Genomic DNA, 19,525 nt, shown 5'->3' on the forward strand with positions numbered 1-19,525 from the left:
CCTTATTTGTAGATTAAAAGAGATTTTAATTTTAGAGATAACTTTCTTTTATCCACATGTTTAAAAGAAAGATTTTAATTTATTAAATTTCCTTTTATAAACCAATCATGAAGGATTAAATTATTGGAGAAATTTTATAAATTTCTGAGACAAATTAGGAAGTTTTAATTAATTAAAACTCTCCTTGTTTGTAACTTTGGTGTGGCCATGTAAATTGAGAAAAGGAAAATTGTTTTTAATTAAATAAATTTTTCCTTTTCATGGCAAAAGAATTAAGGAAGATTTTAATTAAATTTCCTTATTTGCCAAGACCAAGGATTATAAAAGAGGGGGTAGAGAAGGCTTCATGGTGAACAACCTCTATTATTTCTCTCCCTCTTTTCCTTGGTGTTGTGGCCGGCCAACCTCTCTTCCTCTCTTCCTCTTGGTGGTGGCCGAACCTTCTCTATTTGCTTGGAGCTCTTGTGGTGGCCGGATACTACTTGGAGAAGAAGAAGAAGGAGGAGAGAAAGCTTGTATCCCTTGGAGCTTGGTTGGTGGAAAAAGATCTTCATCTTTTGGAAGCTTTGTGCTTGGCCGAAACTTGAAGAAAGGAGAAGAAGGTGCTTTGGTGGATTCTCATCTCGGAAGATCGTTGCCCACACAACGTCCGAGGTTAGAAGAGGAATACGTAGAAGATCAAGAGGTCTTTCTAAAAGGTATAACTAGTATTTTTCTTTCCGCATCATACTAGTTATTTTTGGAAATAATACCAAATACAAGAGGCTTACGATTCTAGTATTTCGAATATGTTTTTCGAAGTTGTGTTCTTTTGTTTTATTTTTCCTTGTGATTTGATTGTTCTTTTCGGTTAACCTAAAGTTATTTTAGGAAATTAAATATTAGATTTCTATAAAAGGTTTTGTCTAGTCGGTGGTGGTTGCTCCCATATCCAAGAAGGCCATGTGCCTCGCCACGTCAGTACTGGGAACCAATTATGGAAATTAATATTTAATGGAATTAATAACTTAAAGTGATTTGGGTCGAACGTGTTAAGTTCCGCAGGAGATCCAAGTCAAAACCTAAAAGAACAAATAGATTAAGTTTTGGATCAAACGTGTTAAGTTCCGCAGGCGATCCAAAATTTAATTTAAAAGAACACATGGTAGCTAGGAAAAGGTTCAGACCTTTGTACAAAATTTTTGTACAGTGGAACCTCTAGGCTTTCTGAGTAGCAACCAACAAAAACGCCGTTGCCGGGGATCGAACCCGGGTCACCCGCGTGACAGGCGGGAGTACTCACCACTATACTACAACGACCTTAGTGATATTGATTTCACATACAAAAGTTATTAATGTTTAGTTTAGTTGCAGGTCTACAAAGCAGCGATGCAAAGAGCACCTTTACCTCCGCCGCCAGCGACACGTGATAGGATTCCGATGCATGGTTCCTCTGCTTCTTGCTGATTAATTTAGTCGTGAACTATGAAAACATCCTTTTCTTCAGATCAGATGCAACCATTTTACGCAAAACAAGTTCGTCAGCTCTTCCTCGTATCTTACTTGCTGATTTTGTTTGCACAGAGTTTCCTGGAACATGATCATGTTTAGATAGATTCTACACTGTTGCGTGAACATCATTCTACTTCAGCAATAATTTGAAATTGAGGATTCACACAGCAACACTCATTGAATTGAAGGTTCACACAATATAGATTTGATTCAAATCAAATACAAGGTACTCTCTAGTTTTGTAAAAAGCAAATTTTGGAACCGCCCAGAGAGATCCCAATCAAAAAACTGAATAGAGTAGGGAAAGAAAAACATATAGAGAAGGGAAGTTTTCGAGCATTATCAGCCTCAATGATGAATTGATGTTGACAGTTGCATGTGCTAGTAAGTCTTCTTGTTCTTGGTCCTCGATCCAGCTACTCCTTGCCAAATGAAGGTTTCTACATGATGCGAATCAGAGAGGATTCCAACCGAGGGTTTCAGTCCCAGCCGCTAGTCAAGATGTTTATTGATGATGATGAACATGTCTTTGCTTTTAAGGGCCTCACCGAGAGGTCCACCCATGGAGGTGATGTGCGTAAATATTATGATAGTTTATGCATGTTTTTACGTACATTCACTTGCTTTATATGTACATATTCTTTGTATGATCACTTTTTTTATCATGTACTCATCATATATACTCTTTTATACGGATATCTGCTCTTTGTTTTGTTTTGTGGTGACAGGGACAACTTTTGGTGCGAAAACAGCGTTTGTTGACGCACCAGAGCGAGCCAGAGAACACGACCGTGCAAACCTTGCACAGCCGTGTGGCCAAACAGAAGCGGAGAAGTGCACGGCCGTGCAATCCTTGCACGACCGTGCGGCCAAACCAGAGGCAGATCAGAACACGGGCGTGCAACCCTGCACGGTCGTGCCCCCATGACCGAGACCAAGCAGCACACGGTTGTGCAACCCTGCACGACCGTGTCCCCAGAAGCCGAGTCCGAGCATCACACAGCCGTGCCAATTAGCATGGTCGTGCAGCGCATCCAAAGCCCAAAAAGGGCACGACCGTGCCATCCTTTCACGGTCGTGCCACCGTGCTGCGCCCTAGCCTATAAAAGGGGGTTTAACCCTTTTCCCGAAGGGGAGAGAGCCGGGAGGCGAGCCATCAAGAGGAGAATCACCCTGGTGTCGCTCCACGTCGTCCAGGACATCGACGTTGGTGTGGGAAGCTTTCGACGATCGAACTCAAATTTTGATAATGGCAAAGGGATTCAAAGTTAAGTTTAATTGTTATCTAATGTGTATGATTGAGTGTTTCAAGAAAGTCCTAGCTGCGGTTAGGGAAGGGGAAAATCCTAGGGGGTGGTAACCCTACGTCATAGGGGGTGGTAACCCTATGCGGAAAGTCTTGGCGGGTCGGAGCTTCGGGCAAAAATGCTAGGGGGTGGTAACCCTAGGTTAAAATCCTGGTGTCACAAACAGGGTAGAAGTCTGGATGGGTCGAGGATCGGACATCCAGCATGAAGAATGGAAGCATCGGACGCTGAGCAAAAGTCCAGTCGATCTGGAGGATCTCACTGGCAACAGGTAAATCTCCTGAGAGGAGTAGGTGAGGATGTGTTCCCTGTAGAGGGAACAGTAGGCGTTGGGTCGACCTAGGGTTTCCGATTGGAAATTCAAAGTCAGACCCGGACAGTCTGGAAACTGTCAAATATTCATTTATCATATTTATTATGTGCAAACTTTATGTTGCAGGGTATTTTTTGGAGCTAACGTATCTTGCAGGTACAAAGGAGCAACCTTAAGCCTCGGATGAATAGTGTCCGAGGCGCCTCCATGGAGCTTGGAGGCGCCTCGGGTGCAAAGAGATCAGCTGGCTGTGAAGTGGGGCTGAAGGCGCCTCAAGGGAGTCTGAGGCGCCTCAGACATTGGCTTGGAGGCACCTCAGAGGTTTGTTGGAGGCACCTCCAGGCAGAGATAAGCAGCAGTCAGCAGAGCTTATCGTAGCACAGAAAGAGGGATAAGTGTTGGGGTTTAAGGCGCCTTGACTAGCATTAGAGGCGCCTTCAACGTCCAATAAAAGGACATCTCGACCAGCAGTACAGTAGATCAACACACGAGCTATCTTCTTGCGACAAATTGCTAACGAGACGATCCGACAAAGCTGCGACTTGACGTCGATGACCGGAGACTTAATATTACCATTTTCCTTCTGTCGTTGGCATAAGTTTACTGTTTTTCTTGCACTTAACTTGTAACTCATTTTCGATATTATAGTTGTTGCCCACCGAAAACGATCAACGATTGCGGGCCTTGGAGTGGGAGTCGCCACAGGCTCCGAACCAAGTAAACGACCTGTGTCTTTTTGTGTTTGTCATTTCTTTATTATTCCACTGCGTTATTACTCGAGTTTTACGATTCCAAAACAAGTGAAAGCCACGAGCGCTATTCACCCCCCTCTAGCGCTTTCGATCCAACAATCGATCCAGCGATCTTTCATCACCACATCAACTCCAGAAGCAAGGGATTGGATCCGAAGATCACTCATCGTCATTGGATAAGCATACTTCTTCTTTCTTTCTTCGTGTTGAGAATTTGTATGTTTATATATATCATGTCTTCGGGTTTTTCTCCAGCGTCTATGGAGTAGAGTCCTTATTCTAGGATGAGGGAGTAATTGTGGATTGATTTTGATGTAAAACTCATATTACGCTTATATTCATTGGATGATTTCGCTTGTTTTGTTTTGACTACTCGATCTCTTTGTCGTGTTGATTGATTGTATAGGAATTGGCAACCTCGTAGAGGGAATACCATAGATCGTACACCCGAGGGGCCCTAGTGACAAGGGTAACCTGTTCACGGACATCTAAGGTACTTCCTTGAAAGGAGAAACAACTCCTCCACAAGGAAGTGAGAGACCAAACTAAGCTTCTTAATTCTATCTTTGATAACATCAATTAGAGTCGTGTCCTTGTGATCTACCGAGACACCCTAGTGACAGAGGTTAATCGTAACAAAATTTCATAGGGATTGTCTTTATCTGGTGCTTAGGGATAGTTGCTTTAGCTTCCGGTAAATGCATGCTGATGGACAGTGAGTATAGGATGGTATGTGACACATCAATACCACCACAATGAAACCGAATTCCTAGAACTCTTCATCACCTAGGTTGATTTCTTCTCTTTGCTAGTTCTCATTCCCCGCTTTCTAATCTCTTGTCTTAAATTACTTACAACCATCATTAGTGTAGCTAATCATAAGTGTGTCATCACTAGTGTTTATAACCAGTTCTCGTGGGATCGATATTATTTATTACTGACGACAAATTCGTGCACTTGCGGAATCATAACAGAAGGTCCCCAAGGAGATTGGAGTCCAACTCGCTTGTCTTTGGTTGTCTTTGCGCATCCTACACAATTGTGAACCCGACAAAGCAAGATCATATTTACGCGACAATTTAAGGGGTGAGAGTGTATCATTGTCATGGTTTGGAGTAGTAGAGGATGAGAATTCAGAGGAAGCCATCGATATCAACATTAGCAAGGTCTTATTAGCGAATCAGCATAATTCCTTTAAGGCTTTAGGGTTTATATCATTGTGATAATTCCACCATTGTACGATCTATGTCTTAAAAATAAAATATACGAGTAAGGCGTATTTAATATTTAATGTGGGAGTAAGGTGTATTTAATGTCAGCAATACATGTGATGGCGTCTACCATGATAAATCGAGAATAGGAAAGATTAAAACTATGAACACGGAAGCGTACCAAAATCCATAGGTTAAATCTAAATTGTCTGGTATAGTTTTTCAAAACGATCGGTTCTTCCCTTTTGAGTACGTTCTATCGAGAGAATACAGAAACTGATGGAATAAGAACCGTCGTTTGGGAACCATAACCCTTTTAATAACAAAGGCACTTTATTTTCAATTTGGTCACTCAACAAATGAAAATCCCTTTATGGTATCTACACATTAATTTCATGACAATTTAATATTCTATTTTGTCCAAACTTTAAACCTTGGTAGATCGTTTTAATTGGACTACCGAAAGATAGCTATGCACATTTGATTCAACATATGTAAGTCCAAATGTTGGATTTTTTCAACAATCTCTCACTTGGACTACAAAAGTCATCGGACAAATGTGCATTACCTTATGAGATCAAACCTTGCTGTCAACAATAAGGATATCCCTTAAAAAATCTCGTCCATTAATCGTATTGATATAGGACTAAAGAGATTTTCATCACTTTAAGTGTGACTAAACCCATCAATAATCACATATACCAACACAACTAAATGACATAGATCAATCATGGATGTGTAGCATGAAAATTATAAGCAATGTGATATGAACATGCCTATTTCCAACTGGTTCAAACTTATTCCTTAGTGAGATCAACCATAACCATACATAACAGAGTGGAATAAAACTGAATACTTTATATCTGTACAGAAATATCGGAATTACACAACAAATGTGTCCATAACATAGTATAGAGCAATACAGACTCCCACTAAACCAAGAATCCTAAAACAATACAATACCCATATGAGTACTGTGCTCATGAAAGACCTTGGGTGGTAGCCCTTTAGTCAACGGATCTGCTATCATTGAGTCTGTCCCTATATGCTCTATAGCAATCTATCCAATCTGTATCCTTTCCTTCACAACCAAGAACTTAATGTCAATATGCTTTGACTTAGTAGAACTCTTGTTGTTATTTGAATACAACACCGTCGAGTTATTGTCACAGTACAACCTTAGTGGTCTTTCAATACCTCCAAAATTGCACATCCCAGTGACAAGGTTTCGCAACCATATTCCTTAATTGGATGGCTCATAACATGCTACAAATTATGCTGCCATGGTATAAGGTGCTACTAGTGTCTGCTTAACAGTTCTCCATGCACCCCTCGCCCCCGCCAATAGAAATATGTAGCCCGAAGTGGATCTCCTACTATCTTGCCATCCAACGAAATCAGAATCGGAATACCCTATGATCTCCAGCTGATCTAATTTCCTATATGTGAGCATGTAATCCTTAGTCCTCTGTAGGTACCTCATAACCCGTTTGGCTGCTTTCTAGTTATCCATTCTAGGGTTACTTAAATATCTGCTCAACATACCAACAATGAATGATATGTCAGGTCTTGTGTAGACCTGAGCATACATTAGACTTTCAATAGCCAAAGCAAATGGAATATTCTATATTTCCTTAACCTCCAGATCATTTTTAGGGCACTGACTGAGACTAGACTTGTCTCCCTTAGCCATAAGGGTATCTCCCGGTTTGTAATTCTACATGCCAAACCTTTGCAGCACTTTTTCTATATGGCCTTTTTGTGATAACCCAAGAATACCTCGAGAACGATCTCGATGTATCTGAATTCCAAGAAAAAAAGAGGCTTCCCCATGATCTTTCATTTCAAATCTCTTTGAAAGAAAGCTCTTGCTGTTGTGCAGCAATCCTGAATAATTGGTGGCAAGCAATATGTCATCGACATATAACACCAGAAATATACACTTACTCCCACTGAACATGTGATACACACAATCATCAACAGCATTTGTCTCAAACCGAACGAAATGACTACTTGGTAAAATTTGTAGTACCACTGACGGGAAGCCTCCTTGACCCCATAAATGGATTTCTTTATTTTGCAAACTATAGTCTTTGGGTCTGCAGATACAAAATTTTTGGTTTCACCATATAAATTGTCTCATCAATGTCGCCATTGAGAAACACTGTCTTATGTCCATCTGATGTAACTCAAGATCAAAATGTGCAACTAAAGCCATTATTATCCTGAAGGAGTCTTTCGTAGAAACCGGAGAGAAAGTCTCTTTACAATCAACGCCTTCACGTTGAATAAAACCTTTAGCTACAAGATGAGTCTTATATCTCTCCACATTACCCTTCGAGTCCCTCTTAGTTTTAAATATCCATTTACAACCAATGGGCTTCGCTTCTGCAAGTAATGACACAAGATTCCAAACTTGATTGTCTTGCATTGACTTATACTCTTCGTTCATGGCATCAATCCACTTTTGAGAGTTTGTACCCTGCATGGCATGATAGAAGCTGAGAGGATCATCTTGCATCAAACCATTATTTTCCTCATTTTCTTAAAGAAACACTACATAATCAGTATTTCTCCTCACTCTCGTGGATTTCCTTAATGGTATTAGTTCTTGAAGTTGTTGAGTTTGTTCATCCTGAATGGGGAATTGTTCAATATTTTCTTGTACATTATCCTGTTGAGGTACCGGATCTGTTTCTTGATCAATGACAGGACTAAAAACCTGCACATTGCCAAAGGCAGTGGTCGGTGTTGACACCGACTCCTCCTCAAAAGTAATGTCTCTAACCTTATTTCTCCCCCCAAATTCAACATCCTCAAAGAATGCCGCATTTCCCGTCTCAAAAATAGACCCTTTATTGGGATCATAAAACTTGAAACCCTTAGATTTCTCAGAATAATCAATAAAGTAATTACTTACTGTTTTGGAGTCCAATTTCTTTTCATTTGGCCTATAAAGTCTAGTCTCAGCTGGACATCCCCAAATGTGAAAGTGCTTTAAATTAGGCTTTCATCCAGTCCAAAGCTAAAAAGGTGTTTTGGCAACTGCTTTAGTTGGTACCATGTTAAGAATATAAGCTGCAATCTTTAGTACTTCTCCCTAGAGTGATACTGGTAAGGAGGAATGATTAATCATACTCCTTATTATAGCCTTAGAGTTCTGTTTCGTCTTTCAGGAACACCATTCATACTAGATGCCCCCGACATGATGTACTATGAGACGATTCCACATTCCTCGAGAAAGATAACAAATAGACCTAAATATTATTCTCCTAAATCATCATATCTGTCGTTGGACCACCATAGCAAATGACTAATCATACACCTTCGTATCCTTATAATTCTCTTACCGTTGGACTATCAAATATTTTGAGAATTGTTTTGAAATTTTTTAAGATATTTATAAAATAAATTGAATTTGTATAAATATAATCGATATTTTTTTATGCATAAATTTCTATATATAGATCCAAAGATCTGTCTGAAAGTAGGACATCATCGGTCGACCCTGAGATCACGATCGACCCTGAGATGAGAGATCACAAGCCTTTCACGCGGGATGCGAAGCTCAACGGCGGCGCTCTCCAACCGCCGACAGCTAAGCGACCGCAATAGCCTCCACGTCCCTCGTCCCACGTCGCCGCCTGGCTCGGAGTCACGACTCCGCCGGCGGCGCTGCCGATTCCGTATGTTGCCCATGTCCATCGTCTCCGGCACTCGCATGGAACCCAGAACGAAGAGGAACCACCTTGGCCGATGCGGCTCCTTCTGAGTCCTTGCGGCCGTTGGCTTTTCGAGCCCCTTTCCGTCGCAGTCCGACACCTTCCGGAGCCTCCGGTACCCGGCCTTCGACTGGGCGCCGCCCCATAAGCAGGCATCGTCGGTTGTGCACCTGGTCGTCCGATGGTCGACTTGGAGTAAGTCTCTCCGGCGGAGTTCTCCTTCCGAGATTTGGTACCGTTTGGGAGGAGGAGCGCCGAAGGGAAGGATCTTTCCGGCGAGGAAGATATCGGCGGCGGCGCACAAGGCAGGAGGAGAGTCTGGGGAGTCGGAGAAAGAGCAGAATTCGAAGGGACCACGCTCCACAGTATGATCTCGGCCGTCAATTTTGGAATGGACGGCCATTTGCGCGTCAAATATCGTTTAACTTTAACAGAAAACAGGGGAGAGTGAATGAATGCTTTACGCAGATATGAAACGATGAGGCTTTTAAACAGAATGAGAATGATGGATTCGTAACCATGAATTTTCCCCACAGATGCTATGCCACAATGTGCCATGCCATCCTGAGAAGTAAGAACTCCGGCAAAAAGAATTGCGTGTGAAGTGGTTCTCTTCATTGATTCTCACTCTTTTCTCCTTTCCCATCATTTCCCAGTCCTACGGCCAGATTGATGGTTTTTGTGGAGTGTGTATTGGGGTTGAGGTTTTTGGTGATTGATGCTTAAAATGAAAGCTCAAATCAGATAAACCAAAGTTGCAGGCATAATGCAGATAATGATGTGGTCTTCTGCTTCCAGCTTCGAGGAGTTGGCTTTCGAACAGGGTAAGTTCTATGGCCCTGCAACTTGAGGCTCCATGATGTTTCAATGGCACATGAGAAAAAGAGAGATGGAGGAGCTTTGGCTTTGTCTATCAACGTCCTCGACAAGGACTGGATGAGTGGCCCATGCCTTTCATTGCGTGCATTCTTCCTGTTGGAGCAAGCCCAGATTGATGACGAGACAGGTCTCAGATGTCAGGCCTGGTGTTCCTCGTGCAGTGACGATCGAGAAAAAAGGTCCAACTTCCATCGGCCAGTAGTGTGATTAATTCCATCTGGGAATTGATGCCTTAATTTATGAAGCTGAAGTCATATTTCACAAAGTTCCCTGTAAAGCATTGAATTGAATCCCTGTCAAAGAAATGGTCAGTCGAGTGAAGTTGAGATTTTTTACCATTGATTGGCCTTTGCTATTCTATTTATAAGGACATGCTCCAAATCCTAATGGACTATCTGGTCTTAGATTTTATAATCTGTAACTAATTGGGCTGGGTCTGCTCCATATGGGTCGGATCTGCTAGGTGGTAAAGAGATATCGCGCCCTTTGGAATCACTAGTCCCCCTTCCGAGTCAGAACAAGGAAGAAGCATGGAACGCTTGGACTATCTAGCTATAAGAGTGAACATAAAGGACCATGGTCAGCGCAGTCGCCTCCGGCGGCTGTCCCCGCCGTCTACGGCGGCTGTCGCCGTTTCCGTCGACTCCAGCATCCGCCGCCACCTCCAGCCGCCGACGATGCCTCCAGCGACTACCATAGCTGTCCCGAGTGGGCGCCGTCGTCGTTCTCCAAGCAGCCACCGTCCGAGGACTCAGGTATCATACTGTGCCGTTATTGTATCCCGGTCTGCGAGCCGATGGAGTGTTCGACCTTCGTGCCGTTGTTGCATTCCGGCCTGCGAGCCGAGGCTGTAGTCGGACTGTGCGTCGTCCTACGGATCCATTTCGCGTCCGGCTTCGAGCCACCGGAGCCAGCTACTCACCTGGTGGATATTTATCTACTATTCAGGGGCGCGATAACTCGATCAACCCACCCATCCATCCGAGGGCGTCCCCCGGGACCAGGGTACATTCTCGTACTCCTTATTCGTACATTTATTTCTCTATTATTATCTGGTTACTCATATGTTCACGGGATCCACCTCGAGCATCGAGGTACTAGGGATCGGGGCAACCCGATCGCTGGTTGCAGGTGTTGTTGACCAGGAGACTTCGGACGACTTGGTCAACATAGAGGACAACTCACCATCCGGGTCATGGAGATGCAGTCAGCTTTCCAGACACGACATATCGACAGGTCTGTCTTCTCAGCTTCCCGACAGGATCAACCATCATTCTTAGGGCTGTAAATAAACCAAGCGTTCGTGAATAAGCTTGGTATTCGGCTTGGTAATAGCTTGTTTATGTTCGTTCAATATACATAAGATTAATTAAACAAACAAGCTTGAACAGCTCGTTAAGCTAAACAAACAAGCTTGAACACATATGTGTTCAGCTCGTTAACGTTCGTGAACAACATTCGTGAACAATGTTCACGAACCATACTTATTAAAAACCTCTTTTCAATATCCTAAATAAATAATAAAATAAAATAAATAAATAAATAAATTTAAATTGTAAAATACCGAAAATAGGCGAATATTAATAAGGAAATTTTCCAAGATTTTTGGAAATTTTTCGGGAATTTTTCGGAGCTCGTATGGACGAGTTTACGGGGATAAAAACGGGGCTCCAGGAAGGCCTGTTTTGGATACCCGTTTAAGTGAGGAAATGTTTTATTTATAAATACATTTTTACTCTTTTTCTTTTATTTTCCCCCTCGCCGTTTCTTTCTTCCCCCGCACCCTCACTCGAGCCTCGCCCGCGCCTCTTCTGTTCCTCTCGCCGAACTCGGCACCGAGCCTTCTTCCCCGCCAAATGCTGTGCCCTAACTGCCACTCGGCGGTTCCTTCTCCTCGTCGCGTGCCCTAGTCCTTACCCGTGCCTATTTCATTTCGGCGCCGATCTTTTTCCTTCCCTAAGTCTTGACGCCGTGCCCTAGTTTTTTCTTCTCGCCGCGAGCTCTCGCCGGCTGAACCCTTCTTCCCTTCTGTTTTCTACCTCCGGCCGCCGAGCAAAGCTGTCTTCTATGTGCCCTAGCCGCGAGCCACCCGAGCACCATCGCACCTCTGTCCTAGGTGACGGCCAAAGGGGGAAAGGACTGTTCCCTAGATCTATTCCTCACTGCCGCACGAAACAGCGCCACCAGCCGGTCTCATCGGGCCCTAGCATTGTCGCCGGATCCTTGATCACCTCTGATCAGTGGAGAGGAAGAAGGTAAGATTGATTGGAATTTAGTCGTTGCTTAATTTGTTATCTCCAATTCTTGATCTCAATTGGATCTGACCAGTGGGAAAGATTTCCAGCAGGGAGATTGTACTAGGTGGGTAGTTCTTGGTCCGACCCATCTTGATCCAGCGTTAACAGTGGCTAGGTAGTGAGGTAAGAAGTAGAGAATTATATCTTTGTTATAGACTCTATGTTGTTTGGACTATTGTGATGATAGATTTGATTTAGGTATGAGGTAATCAATTTGTACATGTGTATTTGCTGACTAACGATCCATACTCTAGGTTAACCAGAGGTATTTGGTTGGAACGACAGCAGGCGTCTTCGGCAGTGACTCAACAGCCGAATATGCATATTTGGGTGAGTTTTGGATTGAGGTAAATGCATTGTTGTTAGTATAAATGGATTTTGGAGTTAGTAAATCTATTATGGTTTGTGTAATTGGGATTGGTTGAATATCATGATGGAATGTATGTCGTTAGGCTCATTGAATTGATTTTCATACGTGGAGTGTTTGATTATTGATCGAGGATCATTGGATTTATTCGATGAGTTAGGAATGTTGGATTAAACCTGACTCAATCAAATGGATTGGATGAATCAAAATTTATCGTTGCATTGAGGTTTCCTTAATTGGTTTTAGGGATTTTATTTAGCTATTTAACCCATGTGAATTTAGCTAAATAAAATATATTGATACAGGACTCTGATTCGAGATGAGCATCTCAACGTCGGATTTGGACTGGATTGGACCTTCTATTTGAGGCGGGTACCTCTTGACTTATCTTTTATGATATTGTCTTTGGATATGCATAGTATTTTATAACTACAAGCAATGAACATGTTTGTCTTTGGTATGTCACTGTTTGATATCCATAGCATGTTAGGTTTATCGCCTGTGACGTATCCGTGCTTATATCATGTGATTTATTGCCATGAGTACTGTATTACCATGAGTATCTTAGTTTCTAGAATAAGTGACATACCATGTTTTACTGAGGTTAGGACTAGGTTCTGGACTTTTGGTTTCAGTCATATGTATCGAGATTATCTGATACTTAGGTTTTATGCCATGACTGGCTTGTGTACCTCTGTTTGTATATCATATATGATTCGTGTACCTAGACCTTGATTCTTGATATGTGCATATTGTTGGTACATATGTTATGGAAGAAGATATGTTTAGGATCTAGGTTGTTATACCATAAAGGACCTGTATGCCCTAGATCCGTGGATTGACCTACTGATACTGTGGTACCCATATTATGTATATATGGATTTTTCTATGCTGATCAGGATGTTCCATACTTATTATGTTCAGGACATAAGTTTTTGATATTCTATCGACTGTGTATTCTAGATTTTGGTATGTGACCATTGCTTTTCAGATGCCGTTTGTATATATGGATATGGTTATGTTGATCAGTTTTTGTTATGTATAGTGACATGCATCGTGATTGTTGTTGAGCCCATCGCCAGTTACATGATCTACACACACCACCACTCATGGGTTAGTGGTATATCAGGCAGGTGTGTGGCAGTTCTGTTGTTAGGCTCCGCTGGTCCAGTGACTCAACGTGGTAGCCGGCAGACAGTTCTGCTCTGTTAGGCTCCATTGGTTTAGAGACGCAGCGTGTTAGCCGGCAGACAGTTTGCTCTGTTTGGCTCTGTTGGTCCGCTCATGGGTAGTGTGATGCAGCGTGGTAGCTGGCAGGGATCCCTCCTCGTCATCGTGTACCGGGAGATGAAAGCATTGCGCTCCCCCAGCAGTGATGACAGAGTGCACGGTTGTCATAGCCCTACCCACTCGGTCTCACCATTTGTGTGTGAGAGGACTGACTGACGTCAGGGGTGACCAGGACGCATCATTAGCATCATATGCATTGATGTATTTATATTATTGTGATTCTTGCATTTAGTTCTTGCGTTTTGGTTGGATCGTACCTTTGACTGCATCGGGATTATTGACACTTCGGTTTGCGACCCTTTTATGCGGATAGGAGTTCTGGTGAGTCTGACTTCCTCGGTTACCTTTCGGTTTCGTATTCCCTATATATATGATTAGGAAGTTGTATTCCATGTTTTGTTTTGTTAGATATATCTTACTACTCATGTTGGTATTATTTGAGTTGTTGAACTCACCCCGTTGACACTATCTTTTCAGGTGCGAGTTATTTATGGTGTCGCTTGAGCATCTTGTCTTCCCCACGTCACATCAGAAAACTTATCGGTTTCACGTATGTTTTGTTTTGTTTTATGTATCAGTTTGTTAGCTCTGTACTCCGGTTTTATTTTTGGAGTGTTGATGTTGTTATGTGGTATTTCGTATTTGTTGTTGGTTGTGTAAGCCTAGCCGGCTAGCAGTTTTGTGTTTTGGTTTTGGTACAGCCGAGTGGGCTGCTTTATTTTTAACTGCGTGGTTGTCTCAGCCAGAGGCTGAATTTGATATTAACTGCATGGTGTTTGTTTACTTTTATTGTTATTATTCCAGCCGCATGTGGCTGAGGTATATAGTGCTTGTAGAAAAGTTTCAGATTGTCCGCCGTACAGGGGAGATGCTGCCGAAATTTCTTCGGACAGAGACTCCTCCGGGGCGTGACATAAATTATCAATCTTAATAACCAATCAAACAATTAAAAGTTTCAAACAATCAAACAAACTTGAATTGAGAGACTGATAACATCTAAACAAACCAAGATCAAGCTAAGCTCAAACCAAGCTCAAGCCAAGCTCGAACCAAGCTCAAGCCAAGCTCGAACCAAGCTCAAGCCAAGTTTGAATTGAGAGCTTGATAACATCTAAATGAACCAAGCTCAAGCCAAGCTTCAAACAAGCTCAAGCTCATAAAAAATAAATCAAGTCAAGCTTGAACACTCATTTCAAAAGCTTGGTTAATTTTAAGCTCGACTCGGTTCGGCTCGGTTATCTTATCAAACAAGCTTGAACACCTCAAAGCTCGGCTCAGCTCAACTTGTTTACAGCCCTAATCATTCCGCCCGTTCTTGCAAAATTTCAAGAGTATCTAGGAAAGTTTTCAAAATATCTAAGTATTCTAATTTTAAAAGTATCAAATAATATATTTTATTTTATTTTTATCTCCATGAATTGATTGCTATACTAAAGCTATTAATTTGGACATTGTTCATCAAAATAATAATATCCTGAATCTCTACATTACAGTATCTAGCAATCGATTAAAAATTTAATTTATATTTTAAAAATTATTATTCTTAATATAATATATTAAATTAATATTTAAAAATATAAATATAATCAAGAGAACAAGATGAATACATAGGATTTGATTCTATGTCATTCTAAACTCTCTAAGTCCATTAATTAGTTTTCATCAAAATCAACTGATAAACTTAGAAAACACGGAATGACATAAAAAATTAGATCTCACATGTTCATCTTGTACTCTTGATTAATTCTCAAATATCAATTCAATATACCTTACTGAGAACGATAAATCCTTCATCATAGAAAATTTTTTAATTATTTTTTTTAAATGTAATTGATTGCTATAATATAGTAATTAATCTATTAAAATTATTGTTCATTATAAAAAAAATATTCTAAATCAATTGCATCAGATAATCGACTTGTTTAGATAAAACATAATTGAATATATGATTTAATAATTTTAAAACTATGTCATTTAAATATTTTAAAAAAAATCTATTAATTTTTCGAAAGAAAAAACCTTTTTTACCGCTCATTCGGCTAATATTATTGCAGTGTCATCCCCATCTCACTCACCTATCCATGTCTTTCAGTTGGCACGTCTCCCTACCTCAGCTACCTCAACTAATCTCCTTCCACACTTTAATATTTATTCAATTTCATGCAGATCAATTATTGACGGTAAAAAATGAATACGTTAATCACAGCACCCGTCAATCCCCTCCAAGCAGACCAATCATGTATCTATTCATTCTTTTGTATTGAATCATTAAAAAATAAAACTAAAACATTAACGTGCAAATGAGTACTTTTTGCCCATTTACTCGACGAATGAGCACCATCCTCGATTATAGTTAAGAAGTAATTTTATCTAGCTTAAAAATTAATTAATTATTATTAAAAATTAATTAGATATTATTTTTAAAATTAAATATTAAATTAAATAAAAAAAATATATAATTGACTTATAAAATATGATATTATTAAGACATTGATCCTGTCCGAAATCTGAGTCAGACAGACCATCGGGTGAGGTGGATGGAATGTTGACGAAGTCGCGATGTCTTGGAGGAAGGTATGCTGAGATGATTTCTGTATTCACCAAGTCTTCAGAAAGTCCTCTGGTCAACACTACCTGCAGCCAGTGACCGGGTCCCCCCGGTCCCTGGTACCCCGAGGCTCGAGACGGATCCAACGGACATATAAGTAACAGACTAATAATATAATAATGAAATAAATGAGAGACGAGTACGAAAACGTACCCTAGCCCGGGGGGCGCCCTCGGATGGGACACTGCTCGAGTGGTCGGGACCTGGAAGAGTGGATGACTGTGTCGAACGAGGAGCTGGATCTGACGACGCGGAGTCGAATGCGGTACGGAGCCATAGGATGGGTTGCAGGTCGGGATATAATAGCGGCACATAAACCGAGATATGACATCGGCACGCAGGCCGACATATGACTCCGGCACGCAACCCGAGATAAGACATTAGCATGCAGATCGAGACATGACACATAGACAGGAGCAACACATAGGTTGGAGCACAATACACAAGTCAGATCGGTACGAAGGTCAGAACACAACATACAGGCCAAATCGGCACGAAGGCCGGAACATAATGGAAGTAGAGACGGTAGTATCGGTGCTATCCGGACCTACGACAGCAGGGGTTTAGAGGCCATATTAGTGCCGAGGGTCGCAAAGCGGCACCAGGGTTGTCGCCAGAGTCACAGTGGAAGGCTGGAGTGCGGCGTCGGCAATGGAGACGGTGCGAGGAAGAAAGGGTGGCCAGCCTTGGAAGAGAAACATTTATTTTTGAAATAAAAGAATCACATTGGTCAATATCTACATTTATTTGTTAAATGTAATTATTCAATTAATTTATATAGTACACAACATGGTGTGTAGTGTCACACACAGAAGATTATGTTGTCAATTCTTTATAAATTATAAACAGTTGCTCATGACTAAGATGCAAAGGAACAAACCATCGGAATAGTCGTAGTGTAATTAAGTATTAGTTTATCTTGATTAATAAATTACATTGTTAGAGTGTATACTAAAAGCCTAGCTTTTGTAAACATTTATTTTTGAAATAAAAGAATCACATTGGTCAATATCTACATTTATTTGTTAAATGTAATTGTTCAATTAATTTATATAGTACACAACATGGTGTGTAGTGTCACACACAGAAGATCATGTTGTCAATTCTTTATAAATTATAAACAGTTGCTCACGACTAAGATGCAAAGGAACAAACCATCGGAATAGTCGTAGTGTAATTAAGTATTAGTTTATCTTGATTAATAAATTACACTGGTACACTCTAAGTGTATTGAGTATGATCATTTTAGGTAAGTTCTTTTTGTACTGACTTAATAAAAGAACTAGACCTTAGTTATTATGGAAGTGTGTGCTCTTAATCATAATATAATAACAAGCACATATATTTAATATTTATTTCTTTGACATATCAAAAGGTGAGGTTTAGCTCGATAAATCAATATGTCCGATAAGTTGGAAAATGATATTACTTATAGTGTATGTTGTTGATTATAGAAGGAATCTGTGTCCTAGTAATCTAGGTTGAGAATGTCCCCAAGAGGAGTTCATAAGGATTGTCATGTTAAACCCTGCAAGTGGACTTAGTCAGATATGACAATGAAGTTGAGTGGTACTACTCTTGGAGCTAGATATTAATTAAGTGAGTTGTCAGTAACTTACATAATTAGTGGACATTCGTTATCTTAAACACAGGGAGACTAACACACTCATGATAAGAAGGAGCTCATAATGTAATTTGGGATTAGTGCGGTAGTGCGATAATAACTCTCTAGTGGAATGAGTTATTATCGATGAACTTGAGTTGTGTGTTCGGGGCGAATACGGGATACTCAAGCTCATCGGAAGACCAAAACCAATTTCTCCTCTAGGTCCCTGTCGTACCCTCATTAAAGCCTCAAGTCCATATAAATATAAGTCCATCTTGGTGTCCAAGAAGGGGGGTCGATCCAATGCTTGGTGACCAAGCAAGGGCCAACCACATCCTCTTCAATAGGGGTCGGTCCTTTGCTTGGTGCCCAAGCATGTAGGGGTCGACCACAATAATTCAAATAAGGAGGGGTGTTTTGAATTTTTAAAAAAATATTCTCTTAGTAGAAAACTACAAGTTTTAAAAAAAAGATTTTAAATTTTTTAAAAAACTTTCCTTATTTGAATTTGGCCACATGTTTTAAAAAAAAGTTTAAAAGTTTTAAAACTTTCATTTTTTTAACCATCCTCATGGTTTAGAAAAAAAAAAGGAAGAGAAGTTTTAAAATTTGAATTTTCTATCATCATGTTAAAAAAGGAAATTTTATAAGAGAAGTTTTAAATTTTAAAACATAGTTTTAATTTTTAAAACTTTCCTTTTTTAACTCCTACTTTAGGAAAGAGAGCTTGTAAAATTTTACAAGATCTTGTAAAATTTTATAAAAAAAAAATTATTATTCCCTTGATGAGGTGGCCGGCCACCTTGATTGGTGCCCAAGCAAGAGGCCGACCAATAGAGTTAATAAAACCAATCAAATTAAATCATTGATTGGTGATTGATTCAATCAAGAGGAAAGAAAAGGAAAAAGAAAAGGGAAAAGAAAAAACTAGATGAAGATTTTAATTTTTATAAAAATTCTTCCCTTATTTGCCTTGGGCAAGTAATATAAAAGAAGGGATGAGGAGGCTTCATGGGACACAACTCTTATTCTCTTGGTGGAGACTCTCTTGGTGTGGCCGGCCCTCTCTCTTCTCCCTTTCCCTTTGCTCTCTTCTCCTTTGGTGGTGGTGGTGGCCGGATTTTAGAGGAAGAGGAAGAAAGCTTTTGGGTGGTGTTCATCTTAGAGGATCGTCGCCCACACGATGTCCAAGGCGAGGCGAGGAATACGACATAAGATCTCGAGGTCATTAGCATACAAAGAGAAAGTATAATTAGCAATTATTTTCCGCATCATGCTAGTTATTTCTTTTTGTAAGAATTCCAAACACAAGAGGCATTAGATTTAGTTTTTCGAATTAGTTTTTTGAGTTTGTGTTTTCTTTGTTTTCGAATTTGTGATTCGATTGTTCTTTTTGGTTAACCTAGAGTTATTTAAGGAAATTAAATATTAGCTTTCCTTAAAAGGCTTTGTCTAGGCGGTGGTGGTTGCTCCCATATTCAAGAAGGTCATGTGCCTCGCCATGCAGTCCTGGAAGCCAATTTTGAAAATTAATATTTAATGGAATTAATAACATAGGTGGATTTGAATCAATAGTGTTAAGTTCCGCTTGCGATTCAAATCTAAACCATTAAGAACAGATAAGTTAAATTTGGAATCAATGATGTTAAGTTCCGTCTGCGATTCCTAATTTAACTTCTAAA

General features: G+C 40.5%; 1 long non-coding RNA gene and 1 other non-coding gene across 3 annotated transcripts; one reads left to right on the forward strand and one right to left on the reverse strand.

Annotated features, from left to right (window-relative positions):
• Nucleotides 1-1,227: 1,227 nt before the first annotated feature.
• On the reverse strand, nucleotides 1,228-1,299 carry TRNAD-GUC. Its single transcript has one exon. It is a non-coding gene; the product is annotated as a tRNA-Asp (tRNA).
• A 10,139-nt stretch (nucleotides 1,300-11,438) lies between these two features.
• On the forward strand, nucleotides 11,439-12,698 carry LOC122034591. Of its 2 annotated transcripts, none has more exons than XR_006126731.1 (4): nucleotides 11,439-11,930; nucleotides 12,020-12,095; nucleotides 12,227-12,319; nucleotides 12,645-12,698. It is a non-coding gene; the product is annotated as an uncharacterized LOC122034591 (long non-coding RNA). The 2 variants fall into 2 exon arrangements; XR_006126732.1 differs by having other exon boundaries at nucleotides 12,227-12,302; nucleotides 12,645-12,695.
• Nucleotides 12,699-19,525: the final 6,827 nt, after the last annotated feature.

Source organism: Zingiber officinale, chromosome 11B, assembly GCF_018446385.1.
Source record: "Zingiber officinale cultivar Zhangliang chromosome 11B, Zo_v1.1, whole genome shotgun sequence".
Taxonomy (NCBI): domain Eukaryota; kingdom Viridiplantae; phylum Streptophyta; class Magnoliopsida; order Zingiberales; family Zingiberaceae; genus Zingiber; species Zingiber officinale.